A 20,903-nucleotide genomic window follows, 5' to 3' on the forward strand; every position below is an offset into this window, starting at 1 on the left:
TATTTGGAAAACATTTGTCCTCTATTCATTTAGATCAGTGGTAGTCCCAGTAGTCGGACACCCGCGATCCTTTAGATAGGTGATAACTTCTTTACGGAAATAGTCATTTCCGAAATGTAGCGACGTCACTAGCAGCCGTAAGTCATTAAAACTTTTTCCACCAGAGCGCAAACTGTGCAGACGCCGCCGGCCGGGGCAGTCTCCTGACACGCGCCACCTCAAAAACCGCAACCCTCGCAGAAAAGGACAGAAATAAAGACACTTATCATTGAAACGCCACACGAATAAAGTAAGTGATACAATACCCTCACTAAATCACCGACAGTATTCCGATATAATAGCGGATTAAAGTAGTGTTCGTATCACCCCATCACAGTGACGTAGATCGGTACACACGTTCTATCCCTGGGCCCATAGGAGCAGAACAGATCCCTGTGCACACTATAGACAACCATATCAATTGCAATCCGTATATTAGCCACCCACTGTAGATTATTTATACTTACGATATTTCATTAAAGCGCTGACACCACAAATCATATTGGGCCCTTTTAGACATACAGTGGTCCCTCAAGTTACAATATTAATCGGTTCCAGGACGACCATTGTATGTTGAAACCAGAACTCTATGGAAACCTGGTAATTGGTTCTGAAGCCACCAAAATGTCATCCGAAAATAGGAAAAAGTGAGGATTAAAGAAAAATAAGTAGATAATTAATATAGATAAAGCAAATCCTTACATATAAAAGTAAGAAAGATCTGCTGGGAGCTGTAATCACTGTCTATGCCAGTGTTTCCAAACCAGGGTGCCTCCAGCTGTTGCAAAACTACAACTCCCGGCATGCCCGGACAGCCTTCGGCTGTCCGGGCATGCCGGAAGTTGTAGTTTTGCAACAGCTGGAGGCACCCTGGTTGGGAAATGCTGGTCTATGTAGAGGACAGAAGCTTCTTCAGGGTCCTGTACAGTACACAATGTCCTAAAAATGTAAAATGGAGCCGCCCTCACCTGGTGTCCAAAGGAGCAGCTAACCCTGGTACAGGTAAAGAGTACAGAACATGTAATACCTCCCTGTACTGTAGGGGGCGCTACCAGACATCAGTCAGTGCATACACTTCAGTAATACAGGTAAAGAGTAGTACAGAACATGTAATACCTCCCTGTACTGTAGGGGGCGCTACCAGACACCAGTCAGTGCATACACTTCAGTAATACAGGGGTTTAACCAGTAAGATGCCCATTCTGATTGGTCGGTTCTTCCAGCCATTGACACGTGTCACAGATCTGGACTGTCCGTACATTGTATGTTGAGTCTGGTTTCAAGTTACAATGGTCCAGAAAAGACCATTGTATGTTGAAACTATTGTATGTTGAGGCCATTGTAAGTTGAGGAATCACTGTATTCACCTTTCAGTGGCTCAGCAGGGAACCACTAGTGTGTGTCATAGCAGCTATCCATATAATTCCACAAGCACCAGTGTTCAAATACTACTCATATTTCTATAAAGGTGTTATCTTTCTATAACTGTGCTGGGTAGGTGCGCGCTGACCAATCGGCTGCCTCCTTCTGTGTTCCTGCCTCCCTCAGGACTGGTGCAGAGGTAGCAGTTGCACCAGGGGCCCTGGTGCCTAAAGCACATCTGCCCCATAAAAGGTTATTATAATTGGCACATGGGGCCCAGTTGCAGATTTTGCATCAGGGCCCAGCAGTTACAAGTTATGCCTCTGGGGGCACCACCAGCAGATGTTGTTCCACGCAGAGCCGTAGCTAGCTCCTTTTGTGCCCGAGGCAAGCCCAGAAAATTGCACCCCCCCCCCCAAAAAGAACAAAAGGATATAAAGATATTAACTCAGGATCAGTACAGGTGACCTCACCAGCAGAATAGTGAGTACAGCTCTGGAGTATAATACAGGATATAACTCAGGATCAGTACAGGATAAGTAATGTAATGTATGTACACAGTGACCTCACCAGCAGAATAGTGAGTACAGCTCTGGAGTATAATACAGCATATAACTCAGGATCAGTACAGGATAAGTAATGTAATGTATGTACACAGTGACCTAACCAGCAGAATAGTGAGTACAGCTCTGGGGTATAATACAGGATATAACTCAGGATCAGTACAGGATAAGTAGTGTAATGTATGTACACAGTGACCTCACGAGCAGAATAGTGAGTACAGCTCTGGGGTATAATACAGAATATAACTCAGGATCAGTACAGGATAAGTAATGTAATGTATGTACACTGTGACCTCACCAGCAGAATAGTGAGTACAGCTCTGGGGTATAATACAGGATATAACTCAGGATCAGTACAGGATAAGTAATGTAATGTATGTACACAGTGACCTCACCAGCAGAATAGTGAGTGCAGCTCTGGAGTATAATACAGGATATAACTCAGGGTCAGTACAGGATAAGTAATGTATGTACACAGTGACCTCACCAGCAGAATAGTGAGTACAGCTCTGGAGTATAATACAGGATATAACTCAGGATCAGTGCAGAATAAGTAATGTAATGTGACCTTACATTTACTAAAATAGTGAGAATTTTGTCCGATGGGTTGCACCCATTGTGAAAAATCTATCAATTGCAGTAAATTCAAGGTCAGATTACATTACATTCCATGGAAGCAGCAGCAGGTCACTTACCTAGTCTCCTAAGGAAACAGAGTTGACTAATGTGATGCTCCCCAGTTTCTCTTATATCCACAGCAGCTCTGGACTACAATGAAATATAACTTAGGATCAGTACAGGATAAGTAATGTAATGTATGTACACAGTGACCTCACCAGCAGAATAGTGAGTACAGCTCTGGAGTATAATACAGGATATAACTCCAGATCAGTACAGGATAAGTAATGTAATGTATGTACACAGTGACCTCACCAGCAGAATAGTGAGTACAGCTCTGGAGTATAATACAGGATAAGTAATGTAATGTACGTACACAGTGACCCCACCAGCAGAATAGTGAGTACAGCTCTGGAGTATAATACAGGATATAACTCAGGATCAGTACAGGATAAGTAATGTAATGTATGTACACAGTGACCTCACCAGCAGAATAGTGAGTACAGCTCTGGAGTATAATACAGAATATAACTCCGGATCAGTACAGGATAAGTAATGTAATGTATGTACACAGTGACCTCACCAGCAGAATAGTGAGTACAGCTCTGGGGTATAATACAGGATATAACTCAGGATCAGTACAGGATAAGTAATGTAATGTATGTACACAGTGACCTCACCAGCAGAATAGTGAGTACAGCTCTGGAGTATAATACAGGATATAACTCAGGATCAGTACAGGATAAGTAATGTAATGTATGTACACAGTGACCCCACCAGCAGAATAGTGAGTACAGCTCTGGAGTTTAATACAGGATATAACTCAGGATCAGTACAGGATAAGTAATGTAATGTATGTATACAATGACTCCCCCAGCAGAATAGAGAGTACAGCTCTGGAGTATAATACAGGATGAGGATGTAATAGGGAGGCATTAGAAGAATGCCCATACTACATTATAGAAAAAAAAAAAACTGTACTCACCTCCAGCGTTTCCGTTGTGCCCTGTTCCGGTCCCGGGTGCATTACTCTTCCTGAGCTGCAGTATGTTTTTGGCCCGGAGTGACATCGTGGCCCAGTGTGTCATACTGCTGCTGAGCAACAAGAAAAAAACATGGTTTCAAATGGCAGGAAATGCTCAACCCCAAATGAAGTTGTGCATTTATTCTGGGGGAGCAGATCCTGCCCTTGTAGTCCATTGCTAAGGGCGATCCCCAGCATAAAATGCATACAATGGGGGATGCCTGCAGGAGACTACAAGGCCACAATGGCATCCTACACCAGAGGGAAGGGGTGGATATGTAACATATAGACTAATACACAAATATAATTACACTACTGTGGTGGATGTAGACAGCAACATAGGACTAACCCTCAAAATAATGTTAAAATTGAGACATTAGCCAGTATATCCTTATATGAAGGACATACCGGAGCCCGCACACCAACGCCAAGGTTTCTCAAGTGTCACGGGACCTAACACTAACCTACCTGTGCCGTATGGGCAATACCAGGGGCCAGGGGGCCATTACAGTGGCATTAGGTCTGACTAGCCTGCTCCCAGTGTGTCTAAGCACACATACTATGAGAGGAGGGAGGAAGGCTATGAGCCCCACCCATGTAGGCTGATATGTTGCCGGCCTCACAGGTGCACCAAAATGCTGCCTATAATAGTGATTAAGGATTTAAAGGGGTACTCCGGCGGAAAACTTTTTTTTTTCTTTTTTTGTTTTTTATTACCGTAAATCCACTGGTGCCAGAAAGTTAAACAGATTTCTAAATAACTTCATTTTAAAAAATCTTAATCCTTCCAGTACTTATTAGCTGCTGAAATTGTTTTCTTTTTGGAACACAGTGCTCTGTGCTGACATCGTAATAGTATGCAACTCCACATTACCTTGTTATCCGTCTCCCTCAGGAACAAGGAAAAAAGGGGTGAGAGCAGCACACTGTGACGATCCTATCTTTGCATAACCTGAACCACACATCAGAGGCCCTACTGACCTCTCTACGCATCCACTCAAAGTAGGTATTTGCACCATTTACTTATCATTCTAGAAATACTATACGAGGGAGAGCCCCGTTGTTTATACTCCTCCTTTTTCCTCTATACTCTGCTGACATCATGACCACAGTGCTCTCTGCTGACATCTCTGTCCATTTTATGAACTGTCCAGAGCAGCATGTTATCTATGGGGATTTTCTCCTACGACAGTTCCTAAAACGGACAAAGATGTCAGCAGAGAGCACTGTGCTCGTGATGTCAGCAGAGAGCTCTGTGTTCCAAAAAGAAAATAATTTCCTCTGTAGTATTCAGCAGCTAATAAGTACTGGAAGGATTAAGATTTTTGTTATAGAAGTAATTTACAAATCTGTTTAACTTTCTGGCACCAGTTGATTTAAAAAAATAAATAAAATAAAACATTTTCCACCGGAGTACCCCTTTAACGTTGGTGCTGATCTTCTCCAAAGAACCTCTACTAGTCTGGGAGCTGCAGGTCAGAGGAGGCTTTAGCAGCAGACACCCACAGGGACACAGTGACCACATCCAACAATCCCTTTCATCTGCGGACGGAGCAGACATCCATCTTTATGACTCATCTCTGGCTTTCCTAGAATACTGGTAATTTGGCCCTTTCAGGACACATAGTTGGCCGACATACTGTGAGAGCTGCAGGCAAAAATATCAGAATTATATCAAAGCCACAACTATGTCCTGGTCAGAGAAGAAGCCGAATAACCTCTGTGGACTCATCTTGTAGACAAAATAAAAATATTCCTGTGAGAGACTTGAAACGCGTCCCGTCAGATGGCCGACATTCCAAACAATGGGGGAGATATATGAAAACCTGTCCAGAGGAAAAGTAGCTGAGTTGCCCATAGCAACCAATCAGATCACTTCTTTCATTTCTCAGAGACTTTAAAAAAAATGAAAGCTATCTGATTGGTTGCTATGGGCAACTCGGCAACTTTTCCTCTGGACAGGTTATGATAAATCTCCCCCAATGTGTCTTGCACAGCATTACTCTCGGCATTGGAGCAGCAGTTTATGCCTCAGACAGGGGTGTGGAAATTTTATAAAAAAAATAATACTTGTCCACGGGACTAAAATGGACCAAAATCTACTTGTCCCTCATGACGATCCACTTGTCCGCGCCAATTTTCGCTTTTACACTCTCGTTTTTTTCTCCTCGCCCTATAATAGCCATAGCTACCTACTAAAAAATGTCCGCATACCAGGCTGTATGAGGGCTCAATTTTTGCGCCATAATCTGTTTTTTGTATCGGTACCATTTTGGTATTGATCTGACTTTTTATTCGCTTTTTAACTTTCTTTCTGGGATATTATAAAAATTGTAATTCTGTGGTTTGGCATTTTGTTTTACATTTACGTCATTTACCGTAGGGGATACATAATGTTATATTTTAATAGTTTGTACAATTACGCACGCAGAGATACTTAATATGTTTATTATTATTATGTTTACATGTTTTTATATAGGAAAAGGGGGTGATTTGAACTTTTAACATGGAAGGGGTTACTGTGCGTCTTAAACTTTTATTAAAACTTTTTTTTATTTTATTTTTTTAACACTTTATTAGACTTTTAGGAGGAATCATTAGATTCCTCATACAGATCAATAGAGTTCTACTGAACACCCTTGATCTGTGTGCTCTATTGATAGAGCTTGGCTGGACTAGGCTGACAGAGCCACGGACACCAGGGAATCAGAGGTAAGCCCTCCAGCTACCTCTAGTGGATCGCCCCCTCGCGATCCACCCCACTAGCCCACCAGGGAGCATTCACATGTCCCTTTAGACTCCGCTGTCAGCTTTGACAGCGGCAATCTAAAGGGTTAATAACCAGCCGCCGTGATTGCCGCATGCTGGCTATTAGTGGCAGCCCCCGGCTACTGAAATCAGCCGGGGGCTGCAGAGTATGGAGCAGGCCGGAGTCAGGAGCCCCCTCCATACAGACTGCTGAGCGCCGCCGCGCTTGTCAGGTCCGAAGCCGGGCTAAGGGCCGGAAAAATTCACCTGCCCGGTGCCTGGAACTGCATGTTCCGGGCGACGGGCCATGGGAATTCCAGATCCCTGTCCAGAGCTGCTGCTCCCGCTAAAATCTAGTAAATGGGGAGACAACCACTGTCGGCCATTTTGAGGGCTATTGAAACCTGTCCTTCTTTGTGACTTCTATAGTCATGCTATGGTTCCTTCTTTGCTTTTAAAGGGGCACTCTGCTGCCCCAGCATTGGGAACATTTCGTTCCGAACGCTGGTTGTGGGGGTCGTGACGTCACGGGGTGTGGCGGCAACTGGGAAACTTTTCCTCTACAGGTTTTTATAAATCAAAAAGTCCCATCAAAACAAAAGTTATACCGATTAAAACTACATATCACAGCGCCAAAAATGAGCCCTCATACAGCCCTGTGTACGTAAAAATAAGAAAGATTTATCAAAACCTGTGCAAAGGAAAGTTGCCCATAGCAACCAGATCGCTTCTTTCATTTTGCAGAGGCCTTGTTAAAAATGAAAGAAGCGATCTGATTGGTTGCTATGGGCAACTTTTCCTTTGCACAGGTTTTGATAAATCTTATTTTTACATACACAGGGCTGTTTGAGGGCTCATTTTTGGCGCTGTGATCTGTAGTTTTTATTGGTATAACTTTGTTTTGATGGGACTTTTTGATCATCTTTCATATACCTTCCAACCGTCCCGGATCCAACGGGACATTCACACTTTTGGGGTGAAGTCCCGCCGTCCCGGAATTGCCCCTGCAAGTCCCGCATTTAACAGTAAATGCCTCCTATCTAATGATGGGGGAACTGCCGCCTATCTAATGGGGGCGGGGGGAACTGCCGCCTATCTAATGAGGGGGACACTGCCGCCTATCTAATGAGGGGGACACTGCCGCCTATCTAATGAGGGGGACACTGCCGCCTATCTAATGAGGGGGACACTGCCGCCTATCTAATGAGGGGGACACTGCCGCCTATCTAATGAGGGGGACACTGCCGCCTATCTAATGAGGGGGACACTGCCGCCTATCTAATGAGGGGGACACTGCCGCCTATCTAATGAGGGGGACACTGCCGCCTATCTAATGAGGGGGACACTGCCGCCTATCTAATGTGGGGGACACTGCCGCCTATCTAATGTGGGGGACACTGCCGCCTATCTAATGTGGGGGACACTGCCGCCTATCTAATGTGGGGGACACTGCAGCCTAATGCGGGGAAAATGCCGCCTATCTAATGCGGGGGAACTGCCGCCAAACTGGGGGACTATCTACTACGCTCCTGCTCAACTAATATGGGGACTAACTACCAAGCTAATAGGGGGGCTACCTACAATCTACATAGGTTATAGGGTTTTCCTACCGTTGATGGCTATCTGGCAGATTTACCTACAGGGTCACCTATTATTACGGTTTGGGGCATTATAGGTCTTGGAAAAATGAGGAGCTTGAAATGTTTTTTTTCCAACAGGATCTGCAGAGAGTAGCTGGAAAAAATCATCACGACGGTCTGGGCTGGATGGAGAAGAAAAAGGAAAGTGACCAATTCCATTTAGAGAAGACGTTACCTGATATAACTGTATGTAATCACTTATATGGTCTGTAGTGGTAATGATGGGGGTCATTGTCAGTCACCTGATATAACTGTATGTAATCACTTATATGGTCTGTAGTGGTAATGATGGGGGTCATTGTCAGTCACCTGATATAACTGTATGTAATCACTTCTATGGTTTGTAGTGATAATCAGGGCTGCCATCAGAAATTTCGGGCCCCTTACACAGCTTCAGGCCTGGGCCCCCCCAGCTGAGTAGTGCCCCCAGTAGATAGTGGCCCTAGTAGGTAGTGTTCCCTGGTAGGTTGTGCCCTCAGGTAGGTAATGCCCCCAGTATACAGTGACCCCAGTAGATAGTTCCCCCATATAGGTCATGGAGGTAGGTAGTGTCCCGGGTTTCCCCCAGGTAGGTAATGCCCCCAGTTAGATAATAATGCCCCTCACATAGGTAATGCCCCCAATTATGTAATAATGCCCCTCACATAGGTAATGCCCCCAATTATGTAATAATGCCCCTCACATAGGTAATGCCCCCAATTATGTAATAATGCCCCTCACATAGGTAATGCCCCCAATTATGTAATAATGCCCCTCACATAGGTAATGCCCCCAATTATGTAATAATGCCCCCCACATAGGTAATGCCCCCAATTATGTAATAATGCCCCCCACATAGGTAATGCTCCAGTAGGATAAAAATGCACCAGTTAGTAAATAATGTCCCCACATAGGTAAAAATTGCCCCCATGTAGATTTTCTAAAAAAAAATAATATATATATAAAAATCCACTGCGCTGAGGCCAGGCTGTCAGCAGGCTCCGGAGCGGCGCGGGACTTCTCCGGCAGGCTGCGTGATGAAATGACATTGTCAAGCCGCCTGCTGCGCAATGTACGCTCTTGTACGTACATTGCATACACTATTTTGCGTAATGTACGTACAGGAGTCGGAAAATGCTATAGCCTGTACGTACATTGGGGGAGATTTATCAGAACCTGTTCAGAGAAGTTGCTGAGTTGCCCATAGCAACCAGATCCCTTCTTCCATTTTTAAAGAGACCTGTGAAAAACGAAAGAAGCGATCTGATTGGTTGCTATGGACAACTCAGCAACTTTACCTCTGCACGGATTTTGATAAATCTCCCCCCTGCAGAAGAAGGACACCGCTGTGTATACAGCGGTCTCCTGCTTCTGGACGTAAAGTACGCAAATTGTGTACATAATGAGATTTATCAAAACCAATGTGGCTGCTTCACCAGACAGATATTCCCTTCAGAAGTCTGGGAAAGCTGGGTGACAGGCAGTACACATAAAGCTAGGGAAGTACTGTGAGCCCTGCACTGTGTCACCTAGCTTCTCCAGTCTCCTGAAGAGAGCCCCCATACGCCCATATAGTGTCCCACACAGGGAATACACTAATACATACACGTTACACAGATACAGACACATGCACTTTACATGTGTACAATGTCAACACTTACAGACACACACACAGTTAGGTGATATGTGACACACACACACACACATATATATATATATATATATATATATATATATATATATATATATATACACACACACACTTACTTTTAGACAGCTCCAGGGGATTCCACAACTGCAAACTCCTTACTTCACCTCTGCTCCCAGCTACACTGTGCAGCCTGCAGCCCTCCCCTCCTGCTATTCCCCGACTGCCGACCTGTATACAGCAGGAGGCCGGGCATCTTACTGAGGGATGGGGGAGGGGTCCAGGAGAGAGGACAGGGGCCCAGGTACAGCTTCCTGCCTGTATGTGTGGGGAAGTGTAGAGACCAGGCAGAGGGGGGTTACAGGCCTCATGATCAGTGGGGTATAAGGCTAGGTTTCCACTTGGTTTTTCTCTGGCAGTTTTTGGATTTCTGCCACTGCAGTTTTTGAGCCAAAGTCAGAAGTGGATCCATAAGGGAGGAGAAGTGTAAGTCCTTCCTTTATATGTCCTATTCCTTTTGAATACATTTCTGGCTTTGGCTCAAAAACTGAAGTGGCAGAAATCCAAAAACTGCCAGAAAAAAACCAAGTGGAAACTTATCCTAAGAGGAGAGTGACAGCCGGCAGCCATGGTCCCCTGTATATAGTGCACCTGGTCCGGGCCCCTGTATATAGCGCACCTGGTCCGGGCCCCTGTATATAGTGCACCTGGTCTGGGCCCCTGTATATAGTGCACCTGGTCCGGTCCCCTGTATATAGTGCACATGGTCCGGGCCCCTGTATATAGTGCACCTGGTCCGGGCCCCTGTATATAGTGCACCTGGTCCGGGCTCCTGTATATAGCGCACCTGGTCCGGGCCCCTGTATATAGCGCACCTGGTCCGGGCCCCTGTATATAGTGCACCTGGTCCGGGCCCCTGTATATAGCGCACCTGGTCCAGGCCCCTGTATATAGTGTACCTGGTCCGGGCCCCTGTGTATAGTGCACCTGGTCCGGGCCCCTGTGTATAGCGCACCTGGTCCGGGCCCCTGTGTATAGTGCACCTGGTCCGGGCCCCTGTATATAGCGCACCTGGTCCAGGCCCCTGTATATAGTGCACCTGGTCCGGGCCCCTGTATATAGTGCACCTGGTCCGGGCCCCTGTGTATAGCGCACCTGGTCCGGGCCCCTGTATATAGTGTACCTGGTCCGGGCCCCTGTGTATAGCGCACCTGGTCCGGGCCCCTGTATATAGTGCACCTGGTCCGGGCCCCTGTATATAGCGCACCTGGTCCAGGCCCCTGCATATAGTGCACCTGGTCCGGGCCCCTGTATATAGTGTACCTGGTCCGGGCCCCTGTGTATAGCGCACCTGGTCCGGGCCCCTGTATATAGTGCACCTGGTCCGGGCCCCTGTATATAGCGCACCTGGTCCAGGCCCCTGCATATAGTGCACCTGGTCCGGGCCCCTGTATATAGTGCACCTGGTCCGGGCCCCTGTATATAGTGCACCTGGTCCGGGCCCCTTGGTGGTAATGATGGGGGTTGTTGTCACCTGATATAACTGTAATGTAATCACTTATATTGTGTGTAGTGGTAATGATGGGGGTTGTTGTCAGTCACCTGATATAACTGTATGTAATCTCTTATATGGTCTGTAGTGATAATGATGGGGGTTGTATTCAGTCACCTGATATAACTGTATGTAATCACTTATATTGTGTGTAGTGGTAATGATGGGGGTTGTTGTCAGTCACCTGATATAACTGTATGTAATCTCTTATATGGTCTGTAGTGATAATGATGGGGGTTGTATTCAGTCACCTGATATAACTGTATGTAATCTCTTATATTGTGTGTAGTGATAATGATGGGGGTTGTTGTCAGTCACCTGATATAACTGTATGTAATCTCTTATATGGTCTGTAGTGATAATGATGGGGGTTGTTGTCAGTCACCTGATATAACTGTATGTAATCTCTTATATGGTCTGTAGTGATAATGATGGGGGTTGTTGTCAGTCACCTGATATAACTGTATGTAATCTCTTATATGGTCTGTAGTGATAATGATGGGGGTTGTATTCAGTCACCTGATATAACTGTATGTAATCTCTTATATTGTGTGTAGTGATAATGATGGGGGTTGTTGTCAGTCACCTGATATAACTGTATGTACTCTCTTATATGGTCTGTAGTGATAATGATGGGGGTTGTTGTCAGTCACCTGATATAACTGTATGTAATCTCTTATATGGTCTGTAGTGGTAATGATGGGGGTTGTTGTCACCTGATATAACTGTAATGTAATCACTTATATTGTCTGTAGTGGTAATGATGAGTTGTTGTCAGTCAGTCACCTGTATAGGATGTCCTCCTAAACTTAGATGACAGACCGACAATGTTATTGCTGTTAAAGGGGTACTCCGGCAGACATCTTATCCCCTATGCCTGATCGCGGGGGTCCCACCGGAGCGTGCTCTCTCCGGGTCTGATTACTGGCGATCACGGGGACGCCCCCCGTGTGATGTCACGCTCCGCCCCCTCAATGCAAGCCTAGGCTTGCATGGAGGGGGCGGAGCATGATGTCACATGGGGAGGGGGCGGAGCCGTGACGTCACTATGTTCCATCCCCATGATCACCAGTAATCAGACCCAGAGCGAGCACGCTCCGGGGCTGATTCTAACGGGGTGCGGCGTGGAAGATCACGGGGTTCACCAGCAGCGGGACCCCCGCCATCAGACATCTTATCCCCTATCCTTTGGATAGGGGATAAGATGTCTTAGCGTCGGAGTACCCCTTTAAAGAAGAAGTTTCATGACCGACAGTAGAGAAAAATGTATACCCTATCCGCAGGGTGTAAGAGCGCTGTAAACCCCCCCCCCCCCCCCCAGCAATCGTCTTTTTGTCTCTCCCACAGAGCGGCACGTCACAACCCCCGCCTGAATCGGGGACCGTCACGTCCCCTCCATATCTCTTTATGGAGGAACCGAAGATTGCGGAACGGCTCTCCCATAGACATATATGGAGGGGGCGTGGAGGGGGTTGTGACGCGCCGCTCTGTGTGAGAACTGGGGCCCCGTACAGACTATCGCGGATAGGGGATATGTTTTTCTGTACTTTTTGGCATGAGACATGTCCTTTAAAAAGGTATTCCCATTTTACTTGTGCTGGCATGATGGGGTGTGGCTGAGGGTGTGATTATGTGGTGATTTAAATTTTTTTGGTGGTGGGGCTTTTATATATATTTTTAGAAACTTATCAGTCATCGGACCCCCACGATAATAGTAGGGTTCTATTGAGCCACCCACCGAACCCACTGGTATGTGACACTTTCCCTGTAGCTGATTCTGCCATTGGCGGTGAGTCCCTGGCTACTGATAGCAGCTGGTACTCACTAGCTATGAAGCGAGCGCAGCTCCTGTGCTCGCTTCATAGTCATGCCATAAATGTATGGCACTGTACGCACAGTAGCATGTTGCAGCACTGTGCATTCACGGCGCATGTCCTCAAGGGGTTGAAGGGAAATGACCTGTGGTTTAAATCAAGTTTTTATGTTACCTATAAGAATTTTTGGTGATGTTTTTTCAAATTTTCCAGTTTACCTTCTATACTGGTCACAGAGAATGCCCAGTAATGTTTCCAATTCTTGTGATTAGGACAGCTCCTGTCTATTGTTGTCTATGGTCCTGCTGTAAAGTGTATCACTGAATGCTGTTAAAAACAAAGGCTGTCCAGGCATGCTGGGAGTTGTAGGGTTGCAACAGCTGGAGGCACCCTGGTTGGGAAACACGGTTGTATATGGATTTCCCCAGCTAATTCCCCCCATACAGTCACTATACATTGCATGCAATTTATCTCCAACCATGCCACTCACCATTGTGCAAACTAGATGTTCACCAAAGCGAGAAGGCTCTATATGCTGTATGGAAAATATTATCAAAAAAGAGTCTGGAGGGGGGTCCAAACTTGCTGGAACCTTCCCCATTGACAAATGTCTAACATCTCCAAAATTAAAGGGGTACTCCGCCCCTAGACATCTTATCCCCTGACTCCGTGACATACACTTACAGGGGAGGCGGAGTCAGTGCAGTCAGGTGTTGGGCTAAAGTCTTGCTGCAGCTCTTTAGGTGACTTACTTGAATATAAGAGATGATGCAAGAGCAGAATATGGAGTGCAGCTCTGAAGGTGACAGGAGAAAAAGACATGATGTAACAGCGGAATAGTAAGTGCAGCTCTGAAGGTGACAGGAGAAAAAGACATGATGTAACAGCGGAATAGTAAGTGCAGCTCTGGAGGTGACTGGAGAAAAAGACATGATGTAACAGCAGAATAGTGGCTGCAGCTCTGGAGGTGACTGGAGAAAAAGACATGATGTAACAGTGGAATAGTAAGTGCAGCTCTGGAGGTGACTGGAGAAAAAGACATGATGTAACAGCGGAATAGTAAGTGCAGCTCTGGAGGTGACAGGAGAAAAAGACATGATGTAACAGCGGAATAGTGGTTACAGCTCTGGAGGTGACTGGAGGATAAGACATGATGTAACAGCGGAATAGTAAGTGCAGCTCTGAAGGTGACAGGAGAAAAAGACATTATGTAACAGCGGAATAGTAAGTGCAGCTCTGGAGGTGACTGGAGGATAAGACATGATGTAACAGCGGAATAGTAGTTACAGCTCTGGAGGATAAGACATGATGTAACAGCAGAATAGTAAGTGCAGCTCTGGAGGTGACTGGAGGATAAGACATGATGTGACAGCGGAATAGTAAGTGCAGCTATGAAGGTGACAGGAGGATAAGATATGATGTAACAGCGGAATAGTAGTTACAGCTCTGGAGGTGACTGGAGGATAAGATATGATGTAACAGCGGAATAGTAGTTACAGCTCTGGAGGTGACTGGAGGATAAGACATGATGTAACAGCGGAATAGTAAGTGCAGCTCTGGAGGTGACTGGAGAAAAAGACATGATGTAACAGCAGAATAGTGGCTGCAGCTCTGGAGGTGACTGGAGAAAAAGACATGATGTAACAGTGGAATAGTAAGTGCAGCTCTGGAGGTGACTGGAGAAAAAGACATGATGTAACAGCGGAATAGTAAGTGCAGCTCTGGAGGTGACAGGAGAAAAAGACATGATGTAACAGCGGAATAGTGGTTACAGCTCTGGAGGTGACTGGAGGATAAGACATGATGTAACAGCGGAATAGTAAGTGCAGCTCTGAAGGTGACAGGAGAAAAAGACATTATGTAACAGCGGAATAGTAAGTGCAGCTCTGGAGGTGACTGGAGGATAAGACATGATGTAACAGCGGAATAGTAGTTACAGCTCTGGAGGATAAGACATGATGTAACAGCAGAATAGTAAGTGCAGCTCTGGAGGTGACTGGAGGATAAGACATGATGTGACAGCGGAATAGTAAGTGCAGCTATGAAGGTGACAGGAGGATAAGATATGATGTAACAGCGGAATAGTAGTTACAGCTCTGGAGGTGACTGGAGGATAAGATATGATGTAACAGCGGAATAGTAGTTACAGCTCTGGAGGTGACTGGAGGATAAGACATGATGTAACAGCGGAATAGTAAGTGCAGCTCTGGAGGTGACTGGAGGATAAGATATGATGTAACAGCGGAATAGTAGTTACAGCTCTGGAGGTGACTGGAGGATAAGACATGATGTAACAGCAGAATAGTAGTTACAGCTCTGGAGGTGACTGGAGGATAAGACATGATGTAACAGCAGAATAGTAGTTACAGCTCTGGAGGTGACTGGAGGATAAGACATGATGTAACAGCAGAATAGTAGTTACAGCTCTGGAGGTGACTGGAGGATAAGACATGATGTAACAGCAGAATAGTAGTTACAGCTCTGGAGGTGACTGAAGGATAAGACATGATGTAACAGCGGAATAGTAGTTACAGCTCTGGAGGTGACTGGAGGATAAGACATGATGTAACAGCAGAATAGTGGCTGCAGCTCTGGAGGTGACTGGAGGATAAGACATGATGTAACAGCAGAATAGTGGCTGCAGCTCTGGAGGTGACTGGAGGATAAGACATGATGTAACAGCAGAATAGTGGGTGCAGCTCTGGAGGTGACTGGAGTATAAGACACAATGGCCCAGATTTATCAAACTGTGTGAGAGAAAAAGTGGAGGGATTTTTCCACCACAACCAATCACAGCTCAGCTAACGAGCTGTGGTAAAGTGAAAGCTGAGCTGTGATTGGTTGCTGTGGAAAAATCTCCCCACTTTTTCTCTCACACAGTTTGATAAATCTGGTCCAATGTAACAGCAGAATAGTGGCTGCAGCTCTGGAGGTGACTGGAGTATAAGACACAATGTAACAGCAGAATAGTGGCTGCAGCTCTGGAGGTGACTGGAGTATAAGACACAATGTAACAGCAGAATAGTGGCTGCAGCTCTGGAGGTGACTGGAGTATAAGACACAATGTAACAGCAGAATAGTGGCTGCAGCTCTAAAGGTGACAGGAGGATAAGATGTGAGCCAAATATTGAGTGCTCCCACACCTTACTTGTCTCTGTCTTCCTCTGTGCAGTAAGGATCAAGGACCTGCGGGTCATGTGACTCAGGTCCTTTAGCACTCTCCTACACAGATTGTGAAGGGGAGGAGTTCCTGCACAGAAGTAAGAAGTGGTTGTCTCCCCCCCCCTGCCCTGTGTCCTATCTGCCCCCAGGCCACAAGTACCCCCCATCCTCCTGCATTAGCTGTTACAAGATCAGGGAGCAGGCAAGCTGGAGGCCTGTATATAATATATACTGACTATATAACATATACTGACTATATAACATATACTGACTATATAACATATACAGACTACATCATATATGCTGACTATATAACATATACAGACTATATAATATATACAGACTATATAACATATACTGACTATATAAACATATACAGACTATATAACATATACAGACTACATCATATATACTGACTATATAACATATACAGACTACATCATATATGCTGACTATATAACATATACAGACTATATAATATATACAGACTATATAACATATACTGACTATATAAACATATACAGACTATATAATATATACAGACTATATAACATATACTGACTATATAAACATATACAGACTATATAATATATACTGACTATATAACATATACTGACTATATAACATATACAGACTATATAACATATACAGACTATATAACATATACAGACTATATAATATATACAGACTATATAATATATACAGACTATAATATATACAGACTATATCATATATACTGACTATACTATATACAGACTACATCATATATGCTGACTATATAACATATACTGACTATATAAACATATACAGACTATATAATATATACAGACTATATAATATATACAGACTATAATATATACAGACTATATCATATATACTGACTATACTATATACAGACTATATAATATATACAGACTATATCATATACAGACTATACAACATATACAGACTATATAATATAATATAATATATACTGACAATATAATATATACAGACTATATAATATATACTGACTATATAACATATACAGACTATATAATATATACAGACTATATAATATATACAGACTATATAATATATACAGACTATATCATATATACTGACTATAATATATACAGACTATATAATATATACAGACTATATCATATACAGACTATACAACATATACAGACTATATAATATAATATATACAGACTATATAATATATACTGACTATATAACATATAAATACAGACTATATAATATATACAGACTATATAATATATACAGACTATATAACATATACAGACTATATAATATATACAGACTATATAACATATAAATACAGACTATATAACATATACGGACTATATAATATAATATAATATATACTGACTATATAACATATACAGACTATATAATATATACAGACTATATAATATATACAGACTATATAATATATACAGACTATATCATATATACTGACTATAATATATACAGACTATATAATATATACAGACTATATCATATACAGACTATATAATATATACAGACTATATAATATAATATATACAGACTATATAATATATACTGACTATATAACATATAAATACAGACTATATAATATATACAGACTATATAATATATACAGACTATATAACATATACAGACTATATAATATATACAGACTATATAACATATAAATACAGACTATATAACATATACGGACTATACAACATATACAGACTATATAATATAATATATACTGACAATATAATATAATATATACAGACTATATAATATATACAGACTATATAACATATACAGACTATATAACATATACAGACTATATAATATATACAGACTATATAATATATACAGACTATATAACATATACAGACTATATAACATATACAGACTATATAACATATACAGACTATATAATATATACAGACTATATAACATATACAGACTATATAATATATACAGACTATATAACATATACTGACTATATAACATATACAGACTATATAACATATACAGACTATATAACATATACAGACTATATAACATATACAGACTATATAACATATACAGACTATATAATATATACTGACTATATAACATACAGACTATATAACATATACAGACTATATAATATATAAAGACTATATAACATATACAGACTATATAATATATACAGACTATATAACATATACTGACTATATAACATATACAGACTATATAACATATACAGACTATATAACATATACAGACTATATAATATATACAGACTATATAATATATACAGACTATATAACATATACAGACTATATAACATATACAGACTATATGTGGTGTCCCAGCACCAGTAGCTGTCCCGTGGTTTTGGACTGTCTCGGGCAGCACATGGTGTTGGGCCCACTGGAGTTCTACAGTTGAATTAATTATGTATATTATAATGTCAGAGAATATGTTTTTATTAAATCAATTCTGTTCTATGCATATATTTGTTTTATATATTATTGTGCCTTTATGGGTGCTACCCATGAGCCCCTGCAGTGAACCCCATGTGACCCTGCCTGCCAATGAGACCCCTGAAGTCTCCCTTAGATAGTGAGGTGCAGGGGAGGAGTTAGTCAGAGTTATACAGACCTCCAGCTTGCATTCTTCTTGATCTTGAGAAGTAGCAAGTACGGCAGTGGTCGGCCCCTCCTCAGGTAGTACCCAAGTGCCCTATCTGTCAGTCCCCGATTGAGTGTATGGTGTGTAAGAGTCCATGTATAAGGAGGGCACTGGGCTCACCTGAGCATGTGCCGCCCTCCATCATCTGATATTGATGGTCTCCTAATGCCTGTTCAAACCTTCAGTTTTTTTTTTTTCCTGGTGCAACATGGGTCCCACAGCCCTAAGTTGACTTTTAGAACAGGGTCATAACTATAGGGGGGCAGAGGTAACAGTTGCATCTGGGCCCTGAAGCGGGCCCCAAGACCCCCCTAACACATGAGAAGACACCAGTATTATAAATGAGACATGGTAGTCAGGGGGTCCTACTAGAGATTTTGCACTGGGGGCCAGAGCTACATCTGAGGCCCCTATAACGCGCAAGGTTGATGAGGGTAGATGTTAACTTTGTGTAAATCTTTAAAGGGGTACTCCGACCCTAAGACATCTTATCCCCTATCCAAAGGATAGGGGATAAGATGTCTGATCGCGGGGGTCCCGCCACTGGGGACCCCCACAATTTAGCATGCAGCACCCACCTGTGAGCACTGCAGGAAGCGTTGGAGGCTCCAAGTCTTATGCCTCCCGACCACGGGGACGGAGTACTGTGACATCACTACTCCGCCTCCGAGTTATGTCACGCCCCTCCCCCTCAATGCAAGTCCATGGGAGGGGCTCCCATGGACTTGCATTGAGGGGGCGGAAGAACAACGGAGAGGTGAGTGATTTTATTTTCATGGGTCTAACTATTGTATGGAAGCCTAATAATATAAGGTGAATGAGTATAAAAAAGGATTCACACCTGGCGCTTCTCCCATTTTTGACAAACTTTATTCATAAATGTTTATAAAATTACATCTCATGGCGCTTCACAACCCATTTCAAGTTAGTAACGAACTCTTTCCCAAGTATGTGCGAACTTGAGAAAGAGTTCGGTATAAACTTGAAACGCGTTGTGCAGTACCATGAGATGTAATTTTTTTCTACTCATTCCCTGTACTGCAACACTGCCGAATCATCGGGCTGATCCAAGGGGGCTGCCCCTAATTTAGTAACACTACATGCATATACAGATGTAGTGCAACAACCTGCGGGAAGCATAACCTTTCCTTTATCTGCCATGCTACCCTTTAATGTTTAATAATTCACTAGGAGCGTGCTCTGATTTCTCGATTATTTCTTCATAATAATATATGATGGCCTAACTACTATATGGGGCAGTATGGTGGCCTAATAAAATATGTGGGCCTAACTACTATATGGGGCAGTATGGTGGCCTAATAAAATATGTGGGCCTAACTACTATATGGGGCAGTATGGTGGCCTAATAAAATATGTGGGCCTAACTACTATATGGGGCAGTATGGTGGCCTAATAAAATATGTGGGCCTAACTACTATATGGGGCAGTATGGTGGCCTAATAAAATATGTGGGCCTAACTACTATATGGGGCAGTATGGTGGCCTAATAAAATATGTGGGCCTAACTACTATATGGGGCAGTATGGTGGCCTAATAAAATATGGGGGCCTAACTACTATATGGGGCCTGATAAAATATGGGGGCCTTACTACTATATGGGGCAGTATGGTGGCCTAATAAAATATGTGGGCCTAACTACAATATGGGGCAGTATAGTGACCTAATAAAATATGGGGGCCTAACTACTATATGGGGCAGTATGGTGGCCTAATAAAATGTGGGGGCCTAACTACTATATGGGGCCTAAAAAAATATGAAATATGGGGGCCTTACTACTATATGGGGCAGTATGGTGGCCTAATAAAATATGGGGGCCTTACTACTATATGGGGCAGTATGGTGGCCTAATAAAATATGGGGGCCTAACTACTATATGGGGCATAATAATATATGGGGGCCTAACTACTATATCGGGGTAGTTTGGGGACCTACTACTAAATGGGGCCAGTATGATGACCTAATACTATAGGGGCAGTATGGGGGCCTAATAATATATGTAGCAGTATGGGTACCTAATTATATATATATATATATATATATATATATATATATATATATATATGGACCTT

At 43.1% G+C, this 20,903-nt stretch overlaps 1 long non-coding RNA gene across 2 annotated transcripts in view; it reads right to left on the bottom strand.

Moving 5' to 3' along the window:
* Window positions 1-9,924, bottom strand: part of LOC130277212 (uncharacterized) — a 133,560-nt gene extending 123,636 nt beyond the window's left edge. Inside the window, exons 1-2 of one of the 2 annotated variants that reach the window (XR_008845400.1) lie at window positions 9,741-9,924; window positions 3,568-3,674 (exon numbers count right to left, since the gene is read on the bottom strand). This is a non-coding gene — a long non-coding RNA (uncharacterized LOC130277212). Of the gene's footprint in view, window positions 1-2,659; window positions 3,098-3,567; window positions 3,675-9,740 lie in introns of those variants that run through there. The other variant, XR_008845399.1, reaches the window with a different exon arrangement.
* Between the last annotated feature and the right edge of the window lie 10,979 nt (window positions 9,925-20,903).

This window comes from Hyla sarda, chromosome 6, assembly GCF_029499605.1.
Source record: "Hyla sarda isolate aHylSar1 chromosome 6, aHylSar1.hap1, whole genome shotgun sequence".
In the NCBI taxonomy this organism is placed as follows: Eukaryota; Metazoa; Chordata; class Amphibia; order Anura; family Hylidae; genus Hyla; species Hyla sarda.